The 14,302-nt window shown below is 34.2% G+C and overlaps 1 pseudogene; it reads right to left on the bottom strand.

Annotated features, from left to right (window-relative positions):
- Window positions 1-1,564: 1,564 nt before the first annotated feature.
- On the bottom strand, window positions 1,565-10,057 carry LOC127538950 (40S ribosomal protein S10-like; annotated as a pseudogene).
- Window positions 10,058-14,302: the final 4,245 nt, after the last annotated feature.

Consider the following 14,302-nt stretch of genomic DNA (forward strand, 5'->3'; position numbering starts at 1 on the left):
AATAGTTTTAATTTCTTCATCTGAAAATTGCTTGTTCATATCCTTTGACCATTTATCAATTGGAGAATGGCTTGAATCAAAGATAGTTTTCAACACTCATCTCTGCAAAATCTTGTGTACCAAATTTTTCTCCCTCTCTTCTTCCCTCCACCCTCCCCAAGATATCAAGTTATCTGATATAATGTAAACATGTGCAATTTTCTAAAATATATTTCCATATTCATCATGCTGCACAAGAAAAATCAGATCAAAAGGGAAAAAAAAACTCGAGAAAAAATAAACAACAACCAAAAAAAAAAAAAAAAGAGGTGAAAATACTATGCTTTCATCCACATTCAGTCTCCATAGTTTTCTCTCTGGATGCAGATGGCACTTTCCATGACAAGTCTGTTGGAATTGTCTTGAATCATCTCATTGTTGAAATGAGCCACAGCTGATCATCACATAATCTTGTTACTGTGTACAACATTCTCTTGGTTCTATTCACTTCCTCAGCAACAGTTTATGTAAGTCTTTCAGGCTTTTCTGAAATCAGCAGGTTCATAAGATCACATCCTTAAATTAGTATTCTATTACCTTCATATACCATAACTTATCCATCCATTCCCCAACTGAGGGGCATCCACTCGGTTTCCAGTTCTTTGCCACAGAGGACTACCACAACGTTTTTGCACCTGTGGGTCCCTTTACCTCCTTTAAGATCTCTTTGGGATACAGAACCAGCAGAGGCACTACTGGATCAAAGGGTATACACAATTTAATGGCCTTTGGGCAAGGTTCCAAAATGATCTCCACCCACAGTGCATTAGTAGGACCATTAGTAGTGATGTTGCACAGCAACTGCATCACATTTTCTGTGGAATTAAAGTAATACAGAGTATGCAGGCTAGGGTGATTGCATGGTAGTTCACTACTATGGCACTTGGTTTCAAGACCCCCTCTCACATAGGAGGCATCCTCTCTCTGGGACAGGGAGCAGGCACTCACTCAAGTAGAGCAACTAACTCAGTGGGAGCTGGAGCAGGCTTCCCAGGAAGATAAAGAGAATGACAGGTTCTCCATTCTCTGATTATTCTTGATCACCCAGCAGAAGTTGGACTGCCAGCATAACATGACTGAAAGTGAACAATTAACACATTCAGCAGTGAGAGACAGAACCTTAACTTTTAAGCTTCATACGATGGAAACTGAGGGGAAACTAGTGGAGATACCAACCATGAAAGTCAAGGGAATCTCTCTAGATGTAAGCATTTCAGCATGACTGATAAGCTCATAACTGTAGCCAGGTTGACACTTGACTGGCCGCACCCAGGAAACCATCTGATCTGTACCCCGGAGCCTGGGGAAGAAGCTGCTCGAAGAGGAGGGGAACACCCTGAGGAAGCAGGGAGTGGGCAGGCTTTCACCTATAAGAAACTGCTAAATTGAAAGAGAAGTTCAAACAGTAACTTGATGAATCACTGGAGCAATGACTGCTAAGGGTATAATCTAATGAAACCATTAGAGATTTTCTCTCCAGAAGAGTTCCAAAGAGCAGTTTAAATAAGTATCCACTCCATGAAGATTGCCCTTTTGTCCTTTTTAAATTGCTAAAATGGGGACTTATTTATACATGGAGACATGTAGGTGGCAATGCAGCCAGCTCCTCCATAAGGATCTACATAGGAAGGGATGAAGGAGATGAATTTCATAAAGAATAATGGTTTGATAGCTTGGATTTGTGTCCACCATTCCTCCCCCAACCGTGGGACTGCCATATCCTATACCAAGCCTATGTTAGGGGAAATTAGATCCTGCCTTTGGATTAGAACCCTACTAGAAGAGCTTCAACATTTAGCTATAACATAACAACTAGTGTGGGCAACTAATTAGTAAAATTTTTGCAGAAGGCAAGGACAATTGTGGCTTGGTGGGAGGGGTACAAGAAATCATGAATAATCCAGAAAGAATTCACAAGTTCAGGCCATTTTCCAGTCAAAAGTGTGAGCAATTTATAAATTATATTTCCATATAGGACAAAGACTTAGAGAAAAGTCATGTTAGCTAAGTTGTACAAAACAAGATATTGAGCCAATAAAGTGATAAAAAAAAAAAATCACACCCAAAACTAGGTAAAAAGTAACTGTAAGCACTATGTGCACTTGCTTAATGAGTTAATTAATATTAACCTCTCCTCCACAAAGGAGTATTCAGACACTTTTTGAACATGAATTTTATGATGAGGAAGGGGAAAATGACAAAGAGGAACATGTAATAGAAGGATCAAGAAGTCTGTGAATTTCATCATTCCCAGCTAACTGGGACAATGAGGAAGGGACCTTGGCTTGAGGATAGGAAATAAAAGGTTGTAAGTATGGATCTGCCCAGGTGGATCCTGGTGCCCCCAGATGGATCACCCATTTTGTGGAAGAACTGTAAATAAACAACTTACTTCATACACTCCTGAGTCCTTCATATCTTTATAGCATATTTCTAACAAGAGGCAAAAGTTTTATTATGATGTTTAGTAAGTGACTAAAATTCCCTAGAATTGATAATTAATCAGAAGAAAGAAACCATAAATTGAGCAAAATTCTTAATAAACTCAAAATTAACAAGGAAAAAGACTCAAAGGCAAGGTTAGCATACTAGTGGCTTGAACTCCTGATTGTAAACAGTCACTGTGGGGTCAATATAATTCTATCAATGCAAGGAATTCAACAAGGGCCCATTGCCACAAAGACCCTTTAAGAACAAGATAATCTTGTTAATGCTTCTCCCCTTCCCTTCTTATGGCCCACTTAGACACTGGGTTGCTAGTGGGGACATGGCCTTTTGCTGGAATCTTATTCACTTCATCAAAGGGAGAATAATAATTGTGTCAGTGCAAATAGGGACTTTTGAAATAGAGGAAGGAGTCACAGAATCCTAGGTCCAGGTGGCTAGAAAGCATTAGTAGGAGCATTGGATGTGGCTTCTGAAACACAAGATTGATAAGGAAGCAATCAATAGCAAATCTTTGGGAGTGCCATTAAAACTGGACAAGAAAATTCAATCCCACCCAAGTTTGAGACATCCTCAGATCTATTTGGGTCATTCAGGGAGATCCAGAGAACAGATCATTGGAAGAAAAGAATATTTTGAACTCTTTTTGGCTAAATTTAAGCTAAGACCAAATGGAAATTCTTAGAATTGCTTAAACTGATGTGGTGCAAGATTTGAACCCAAAAAATGTATTGGGATTTCAGCCCGATGTCACAAAATGTTTATGGTTTTTTTTCCCAAATTTTACTCAATAAGAAACATATCTCTACAGTTTTTATTGACCACATCCACAACCAATACCCCTCAAAACTGGAATTCTGTTGATGACCCAGCCCCAGGGTCAGCCTTCTTGTCAGCACTTCCTCTGTATGTGTCTCTGTCAGCTTCACTCAGGGCAGGCTGCTCACCCTCCAGCTCTTTAGGTCTTGGCCTGGAATTCCTGTCTCAGGATGACTTCTGCAGAGTGTGTCAGGCACAGTCTCAGGACAGGGGAAGGCACCGAATACCCTCATTGTTGAGATACCAGTAGAAATGCCTCCATGCAAAGGGCTTCTTAACATAGCCATGAGACTTTAGAGACTGCGTAGCCTTCATGACAGGCTCAGGGTGTTCTGGCATGTGGGTATCCTTACTCTCTCCTTAGAAAGGAATTCCCAGATGGCAGTTTGGTTCTTCTTGGGCTTCAACATCTCAGTAGAGGTGACAAGTGTTGCTCTCTGTGAAATGTTTCTAAAGAATTTTAACGTTTAGATCATCTCCAAATCAAGAGACAAAGGCTTTAACTATGAACAAGAGAAAGAGGTGGGCTAAGTTCCTTAGCAGAACTCACCATCAGGAATCTAAATGTATAGCCATTGTGACACTTTAGGCTAAAATCCTAAAAGGAATTAGCTAAGAAATGGGGTACTTTTTTTTTAGGAGAAAAATAATCTCAGTGGCTGACTTCTATAGCTTGGCCTTCTGATTGGATGCAGTAACTGAAGAGTCGCGGAAATGTTGTCAGTTCAAGGAATTTGACAAGGAATTCAACTGCAACAAAGACTCACGTAAGGACTACAAAAGAGCCCACTTAAGAACAAGATAATTCTGTCAATGTTCCTCCTTACTTGCCTCAGAAAATGTACAATAAATTGTATGTAGTAATTCAGGCCTTCTCCTGTTAATGACACTCTGTATGGCCCACTTAGCAACCAAAGACCTAGGGTCTTTTTGTTGGGGTCTTATTCAAGCCATCAAAACCATTTCAAAAGTTAACACCAAACAATATTGGGTTGGAGAGTTGTACATCTTGAATGAGTGGATCAAAACATAAAAACACTTAAAAAATAAGTATATTATATTTAACATGTATGGGACTACCTGCCATCTAGGGGAGAGGGTGGGAGGGAAGGAGGGGAAAAGTTGGAACAGAAGTGTTTGCAAGGGTCAGTGTTGAAAAATTACCCATGCATGTATTTTGTATATAAAAAGCTATAATAAAAAATAAAATAAAAAATATATAAGTATGTTAAAGAAAATCATAATGATGAAAATGTGCCAATTTTTTTGGAATTTTCTTAAGAAAAAATGCTGCTATGAAGAAAAGTTAGATTTTAAAACATACTAATGTATGTTAGAAGTTAATGTATGGGGGAAGATGGTGGAGTAGGTTGGAAAATTCCAAGCTCTCCGTATTTTCCCTACAAACAAGATACAATTGTTCCTCGGGGTAAATATAGACTGGAAAAACAAAGACTTGAGGCAAAACAGGGATCCTCCTAGATAACCCAAGAAGACTGCAAAGTCCAAGATTTAACCTGTGTAAAGTGTAAACACCTCCAGGATACTCCACAAAAACAGTAAGCAGGGAGTTCTGAGACAACTAGGGATTGGAGGTAGCCTCAGGCTAAATTATAGGAACTTTATCTTCCCAATAATGTATAAAGTGGGGGTCTGAGTCTGGGAAGATTGAGGGAACCTAGACTAATTAGGCATGCTGGGCCCAGCTGTGCTGCTTAGATGCCACCCTGGGAGAAAAGGAACAAGCACACCCAGTGAGTGCGGAAGCAGGGGGGCAGGGAAGCTGATGATTATGGGCACTTATAGGAGAGTGAAGTTCTTGGTTTGGGATTCCAGGCCCAAGGGGAGAATTGAAGTGAAGCCAGAGGCACCATTCCTTCCCACCCTAAGATTAGAGGTAATTATATTAATAAATTCTAATTAAAAAAAAATATGAACAGGCAAAGGAGAAAGACCCTATCGTAGAAAGTTGTTGTGGGAATGCAAGGAAACAGAGGTTCATCTTCAGAGGAGGGCATTGAAGTAAAAAAAAAAAAAAAAAGCCTCTCTTACCTCAAAGAATAATATGAAATGACTACCTTTCCAGAAAGAATTTATAGAACTCAAAAAAGATTTTAAAAATCAAGTGAGATAGAATAAGAAAAAAATAATTAAAAAAAGAATCATCCAAGAAAAACACAATGATGACTACGAAAAGAAAGTTAACCAACTTAAAAAGGAGATCCAGTCTTAAAGAAAAAATGATTCTTTGAAACTTAAAATTAGGCAAGGGGAAGCCAGTGAAGCTAAAAGTGATTAAAAAAATAACAAAACAAAACAAAAAGAATGAAAAAGTAGAGGAGAATGTGAAATGTCTTGTAAGAAAAACAAAAAGATAAAACATAAAAATAATTGGACTACCTGAAAGCTGTGACCCAAAAAAGCACCTTGACACAATGATACAAGAAATAATTAAAGAAAATTGTCCTGAAGTGATAGAACAAGAGGGAAAAATAGAAATAGAAAAAAATCTACTGATCACGACCCCAAAGAGATTTTACAAGGAAAACACATAGGAATATTATTGTTGAATTTCTAAACACCCAGATCAAAAAGAAAATTTTACAAGAAACAAACAAACAATTCAAATATGCTGGACCTCAATGTTTGTACAAGTTTTATGAGTAGCTGCAATAAAATACTCATAGGTCCTAGAATTAATATATTAATAATCAAAAGAACTAGGCCTGTGGCCAAAAATATTATATCCAGCAAAATTAAGCATAATGTTGAATGAAAAAAAAAGGACATCCAATGCACTCACAGGATTTTCAGGGTTTTGTCTCAATCAAACCTAAACTCAATAGAAAATGTGACATATAAGAGTCAACATAAAAAAAAACAATTTCAAGGGACCAAACAAGCACAAATTGTTTATGTTTTATATGTAGAAATATAATCTGTATGTCTAAGATTGGCATCAGTATTTGGGTAGTTCAAAAGAAAGGTTAGGGCAGAGCTGAGTATGATGTGACTCTAAAAAGCAAAATCATCTAGGAAAAGGTAAAAAGAATAATTATACTATAAAATGAGGTGCAGGGGAAGAACTGGCACAGGCATTAGATAAGGAAAAAGGTCTGGGAATTCTGAAAACCTACTCATATCTGGAATGAGTTAAACAGAAAACAATGTGTGTGTATATATATGTGTGTGTGTATGTATATTCAGTTCCATGAAGGATATATAGCATCCTCCAAAATCTATAAAGAAATAAAGGGGGAAGGAATAGGATAAGGTGGAATATAGAAGTGTGTATTGATTTAAGGCAGTGGGATAAGGAATGTAGATTAAAGGGAATGAGATAAAGGAAGGATTTATAGTGGAGAGTGGAATGGCAACAGGGATATTAAATAATAAGGCAAGTTAACAGCTAAGGGTGAATGGGATTGACTGGATGAAGTTTACTCAGCTTGAGACTAAGTCACATGATCCCAGGATTCAGAAGATGAGTTCTTGAACCCTGGGTTTCAGGGAGTCACATGGTCTCGTGATGATCAGACCCTCAGGAAGTGAAGTGACCTGTGGGAAGCAGACAACATTGGTGACTATTGGTCAATGATGGTTACATCCTTTTAGTCTATCCAATGAAAAGATTTGGGTCTTATGCTTTTTTAAATCCCCGACAAGCTGGAAGCTGGTCAGGTTCCACGAACACATGGTGGGAGCTGGGATGGCTTCCAGGTGTGTCTGGGCCTCTCCCTGCAAGGACTAAATAAATGTACACTCTTTGTACCTGAAGATGTCTCTGATTAGTTAATTTGGGAAAGCGGGTCTAAGCACCAGTCCCACACAGAGGTAAAGAAGAAGAGTTAACAGGGATAGGAAAAAAAAAAGATATACACAGACATAATAACAATGCTCAATAATAGAATTTACTAAACAAAAAAGTAGGGGTCTTAGTCAAACTTTAAAAAGATTCCATCAAGAGAAAAATCTACATTATATGGCAACCTATTAATATTGTTTTAGGTGTGTGTATATATGAGTATGTATATATAAGTGAGTGTATATATGTGTATTTATGGGTATGTATATTTGTGTATGTGTGTCTGATGAGTGTGTGTGTGTGTGTGTGTGAGAGAGAGAGAGAGAGAGAGAGACATAAACATATCCATGATTAACTACAGGTTGCTTGGGGGAGGTGAAAAGGAGGAATGGGGGGAAAAGAATAAAGTAAAAAGTGCACATCAGAAAAGAAAAGAAAACCTACTAGGAAGCAAAAAAAAAATGGATAGTTATGAATACTTCTAATATAATATATGTTTTCTTGAAATGGAAATTTATTATTATATATTTTGAATACTCTTATGATTTCCTTTGCACATGACAATTTTTTTGTCATTTTTTTTACATTACATTAAATTAAAAAAAAATTTAAAAGAAAGTAGCAAGAATTAAAAGTGTGTTCCATCATGCCCTTAAAATACTTTTTATCATATGAAGGAAAGATCTATTTATTCCTATCCTATTTAATGGATTTCTTAATTTTCAGAATTTTTAATTTAGTGTTTGATGGGGAGGGGTTGTTACCTTTAAAGAAAAAAAAAATACATGTTATAACTCATCTTTAATTTGACAGTTACCTCAAGTTAATAGCTGAACAGGATCCTCATGCTAAGACTACCTCCTCTCTTTTCATTCCTCTCTTTTCACTATTAGGAGTCACCCTGTTTTCCACAGTTAAGCTCCAGAAAGTAAGCTATGCTTTGAGCTTAGCTTAACAACAATCCTTTGTGCTCACCCTGTAAATGAACCCTGTTGCAACCAAATCACTAAATTGGTTCACATCAGTCCGAGGGTCCTCGAGTTCATCCAAAAACCTATAGGAACCACATTCTACTCCAGTCATGTAACCCTACTGTGAATTAAACTTGCCTCACCATTTCTGTGACCCCTTATTGCCATGTCTACAACTCACTGCTTGCTTCTTTGTCTGTCTCACCAGCCTCTGCTTTTGTCTGCTCACACTCCTGCCTGACTTTCATTATTTAGTCATGGTTCTTCAATTCCTTATCCCAACCAATGAATTCTCAGGGAGTGATTCCCTGTCCTTCAGCTTGCATGGTTTCTCCACATCTCTACACATCAACAACTCTATGAAGTTAGTTCCATACTAACATTCTCAAGATCAGTGTCATAAAAACTTGACAAAAAATGTTATTTACTAACAATCACTTCTCTTTTCCTAATTTTTCATGGCAACAACTCTGGGTGTGATAGAGAATAGTTACATTTTTTAAACCAAAATAAGAAAATCTTTAAACCAGGAGATCATTATACACTTCAACAACAATACTGTATGAGGAGGTATTCTGGCAGAAATGGATATCTTCAGTTCCAATTGATCAATGATGAACAGAATTAGCTATACCCAGAGAAGGAACACTGGGAAATGAGTGTAAATTGTTTGCATTTTTGTTTTTCTTCTTATTTTTACTTTCTGAATCCAATTTGCCCTGTGCAACAAGAGAACTGTTTGGTTCTGCACACATATATTGTATCTAGGATATACTATAATACATTTAACATGCATAAGACTGCTTGCCATCTAGGGGAGGGGGTGGAGGGAGGGAAGGGGAATATCAGAACAGAAGTGAGTCCAAGGTATGTTATAAAATATTACCCATGCATATATACTGTCAATAAAAAGTTATAATTATTTAAAAAAAGAAAGAAAATCTTTAAAATTCAAAGAAAAAATAAAATGGAAAACTTTTACAAAATTAATAAACCTCAGTTTCTGAAAAGACTAATAAGTCAACAAACTTTTAGCCAATCAATTAACCAACATTTATTAATCACCTGAGTTCAAATTTAGCATCAGACATTTAATTTTGTGACTCTAGGCAAGTCACTTTAACCTCTATTTGCCTCAGTTTTCTCAATTGTAAAAAAAGAGGTGTAATAAAAGCATTCTAGGGTTGTGAGAATCAGATGAGATAATAATTGTAAAGCACTTAGTACAATGCTTAGCATATAGTAAACACTATATAAATGTTAACTACTATTATTAAATTCAATGAATTAAGTAATCACTACTTCTAAGGAACTTAACTTGATCTAAAGAAGACTGGGGAAAAAAATTCTCAAAATGAAAAAACGAATAAAGGAATAGAGGAGAATTTTTTTTAATTATCAGAACCTAACTAAACCAAATTATAAGCTGTTCAAATTGAGATTTAAAAAAAAAATAAGGATTACCTACAAAAATATAAAACACCCAAGTTAACAGAATTTGAAATAGTGATCTTAAACAACTGGATCTCAGAAAACCGTTATATATCAATTCAATCAATTATCTAAAAAGCAGCAAATACCTATACTATGAAAATTATTTTCAAAAATTGATAAAGAAAACATCTCACCAAACCTCCCTTAATGATTAGTGAAATATAGTTGTAATATGTAAAGGAAGGAAAATAAAGAGAATTATAGTTCAATATGCTAATGAATATTGATGAAAAATTTAAACATAAAATCTAAGAGGAAAATGCACCTAAAAAATTATTCACTGTTAACCAAGTTGGATTTATATCAGGTATGGAATCAGAAGAATTAGAAACTATTCATATAATTATATATAAAATTATCTCAATGAATATCAAGAAAGCCTTTGACAAAGGACAATATGATTTATCCTAAAAGTCCCACAAAGTGGGATAAACACCAAAGAGTCGTTTTAACATTTTATTTCTTTTATTCTGAACCTAATAAATGCCCCAAAAAGAGAATATTTCCATTTACAAAGTAGAACAGAAGAGGATAGTATGGAATATGTGAATATTGTGAATAGCTTACTCTTTTAAAAGTATATAATAAATTCAACATGTTATTTTCAAAGCTATATAGTTTGTCTTTTTTTCCCCTGAATTTTTGTTTGAGTTTTTTCTGTGTATTAAAAAATCCTTCAATGACCTTTTCTTTCTTTTGGCAACCCTCTTGCTATGGACTTTTCACACTAAAGCCAATGATTGATTGATTAATTTATTTGTTAGAATAGTGTTCTCATCTAATTAGAGTATGAAGGCTAAAATCATCATCCCACAATTTTACTATTTGCTGTTCTCATCAAATCTAGTGGAATGTGTTTGGCAAAGGTCAGTCTTGGATAGCTCTTCAGTGACTTGGGAAAGTTCCACAGTTGTTTTTTTTTCAAATTCTTTCCCCAGTGACTTGTACTAAAGAGTTCCTAGAAAAGTCTATGTGCCTCAGTTCATAATTAAATCCAGCAATTCACATTCTTCAATACTTCCAATACATGACGATACAATTTAACAAAACCATTATGTTTTACAAATTTCTTAGAAGCAGAATCTAGGAATTTCAGTTAACTTGATGCTTTTATACATGACCCTAAGGGCATGACAAAATCCCTCAGAAGAATTGGGACAGACTTCCTATCTGGAATCATTCTACTTCTAATGGCTCTAAAAGACTCAGTACTTAATCTAAAACCTATGATTGAATGATTAATTAAAATTTATGACTGAATGATTGAAACCTATGATTGAAATTGATTTAACTTTAATCAAAGTTAAAACTAAGTACAGTGAGTTTTTAACATTAATCTGCTGGTATGGTATTGCTAGGCCCCTTTCCCTCCCACCTTAAAAAAAAATCCCTTGAGAATCTTGATCTTTTGTTATTTTTTGTTCTAGATCTAGAAAGAAATTTTTTTGATAGTTTGATTAATATAGCACTGAATATGTAAATTAATTTAGTACTATCATTTATCATATAAGCATAGCCCAACATGAAAAGTGAATATTTTTCTACTTATGTTTTTCTAGAAAGATGGTTTTATGGTATTATTTATAAAGTTCTTGTGGTAGCTTAGTAAATCAACTCCTAAATTAGTTGTAATGGTTAGTTATTAATAATTTTAATTTAATTTTTAGCTAATTCTCTATGTAGACCATCATATCATCTGTCAAATGTTATTTTGTTTCTTTGTCCTTGCTTAATTAATTTCTTTTTCTTGTTTTATGGTTATGTTATAGAATTTATAATTGTGATAATGGACATCCTCATGTTTATTCCTGACCTTCTTTGGAAGAATTTTTCTGTACTACATATAATATTGGAAGTAGGTAGTAGATAATTATTATTTATCATAATAACAAACTCCTCCCTAATAAAAATCTTTTGGAAGTGTTACTATATCCTCTTTGCTATTATTTTCTTCACAATTTTTGCAATAATATTAATTTGGGATATAATTTTCTTTCTCTGGTTTGTCTTTCCTTTGTTAAGATATTAAGATTATATTTACCTTTTTAAAAGTATTTTCTGATTTTTATAAACAATTTATATAATATTTGAATTGATTGTTCTATGAATATACAATATAACTTACTTACAAATTCATTTTGTTCCCAGAGTTTTTATTTGAAATTCATTTATTCACTTATGTTTTTTCAATTTCTTTTTCTGAAATTCGGTTGTTTATATTCTCAATTTCTTGTTCTGCCAATCTAATATTTTACATTTTTGTAAATATAAATAAACTTCATTTAAACTATCAGTCTTTTTGTCTTATAGTTGGGGAAAATCATTTCTGAAAATTTTCTTTTTTTCCTCTATTTGTTATGATTTCTTCTTTTTCATTGTTGATACTGACAATTTTCTTTTCTTCTCTTTTAAATCAGACTATTTAATGGCTAATCTATTTGATTTTGTTATTGTTATTGCTAAAATTGTCATTCAATACAGTTTTGCTTTCAATTTTGTCAGTCTCTTCATGGATTTTCAGTATTTTTATTTTGATATTTCTCTAGGGATTTTTGATTATTTGATTTTTTTTAAGGTTTTTTAGTTGCATGACTTATTTATCAAACTGTTCTTTTTTCATTTTCTTGATGAAAGTGTTTAAAGATATACATTTTTCACATAAAGACTATTGAAATATCTGTAATATAATCTTCCCACTTAATTTAATCAAGCAAATTTTTGTAGTTGCCTTCTCTGAGATCATTGATTATTATCACTCCTTTTTTTTTTTAGTTCACTTGAAACATAATAGATTTTGCTCCAGTCACAAATATTCTGTGAATACTTCTGATCCTACTATATTTCTTTTAGACAACAAGTTGTTGCATTCTGATTTCTTCTTCTGTATCCCACCCATTCTCATTTTGTGGGTGAATTCATCTCATTCATTTCAATTGTGATTGTTAATTGTGTATTTCCCATCATTTCTTGCCTCTTTGTCCCGACAAGCCTTCTCTTTTCAATTTTTTTTTTTAAAAAGCACATTAAGAAAAGTGTGGTTATGGCACATTAGATCAATCAGTTTCTGGTCTATTGCTTTTCTTCTTTAATCTAGTCCTAGTCATAGATTCTTATTCTTTCTTTTCTGCTAATTGCTTTTTATATCATCTATTTTAATGTTTGATTTCTTCCTTCCTTCCTTTCTTTTTTAGTTTTTTAAAAAATTTATTTTAAGAGTATATTATTTTTCCAACTACATGTAAAGATGGTTTTCAACTTCTTTTTTTTTTTTGATAAAATTATCAGTTCTATTTTTCCTCCCTCCCTCTTATACTTTCTCCCTCCTCATGTTAGCAAGCAATCAGATATAGATTATATATGTACATTCATTTTTGACATATTTCCATATGAGTCATGTTGGAAAAGAAAAATGAGAGCAAAAGGAAATACCCATAAGGAAGAAAAAAAGGGGGGGGGAGGTGAAAATATTATGCTTTGATTCCATGGTTCTCTCTCTGAATGTAGATGACATTTTCAATTATCTAAAGTTTTTTGGTCTTCAATCACTGAATTACTAAGAAGATTGTGTTGCTATTACTGTGTCCAATGTTTTCCTGGTTCTGCTTGCTTCACTCAGCATCAATTCATGTAAATGTTTCGAGGCTCCTCTAAAATTAGCCTATACATCATTTCTTATTTTTTTTTTTAATTTCAACATTATTTTATTTTTTTCAAATACTTATAAAATAGTTTTCAACATTTGTTTTTTGTTTGTTTGTTTATTTGTTTATTTTTCAACAGCTTCAGCATGCTTTGAAAGAAACACAATATAAATATCAAAATACCATTAATTCATGGTTAGGAGGATAAATGAAGCAATTAAGCTACTCTAAAGAAAAAAAAAAGATATATAGGATATTCTGAATTAGGAATTTATTTATTTATTTTATTTTATTTTATTTTTTTAAAATTTTATTTTATTTAATAATAACTTTATATTGACAGAATCCATGCCAGGGTAATTTTTTAAAACATTATTTCTTGCACTCGCTTCTGTTTCGATTTTTCCCCTCCCTCCCTCCACCTCCTCCCCTAGATGGCAAGCAGTCCTATATATGTTAGATATGTTGCAGTATATCCTAGATACACTATATGTTTGCAGAACCAAACAGTTTTGTTGCACAGGGAGAATTGGATTCAGAAGGTAAAAATAACTCGGGAAGAAAATCAAAAATGCAAATAGTTCATATTCGTTTCCCTGTTCTTTCTTTGGGTGTAGCTGCTTCTGTCCATCATTTATCCATTGAAACTCAGGTCTCTTTGTCAAAGAAATCCACTTCCATCACAATACATCCTCATACAATATCGTTGTCGAAGTGTAAAATGATCTCCTGGTTCTGCTCATTTCACTTAGCATCAGTTCATGTAAGTCGCTCCAAGCCTCTCTGTATTCATCCTGTTGGTCATTCCTTACAGAGCAATAATATTCCATAACATTCATATACCACAATTTACCCAGCCATTCTCCAATTGATGGGCATCCATTCATTTTCCAGTTTCTAGCCACTACAAACAGGGCTGCTACAAACATTTTGGCACATACAGGTCCCTTTCCTTTTTTTAGTATCTCTTTGGGGTATAAGCCCAGTAGTAGCACTGCTGGATCCAAGGGTATGCACAGTTTGATAACTTTTTGGGCATAATTCCAGATTGCTCTCCAGAATGGTTGGATTCATTCACAACTTCACCA

The sequence above is a fragment of the Antechinus flavipes genome, chromosome 5 (genome assembly GCF_016432865.1).
Source record: "Antechinus flavipes isolate AdamAnt ecotype Samford, QLD, Australia chromosome 5, AdamAnt_v2, whole genome shotgun sequence".
NCBI lineage: Eukaryota > Metazoa > Chordata > Mammalia > Dasyuromorphia > Dasyuridae > Antechinus > Antechinus flavipes.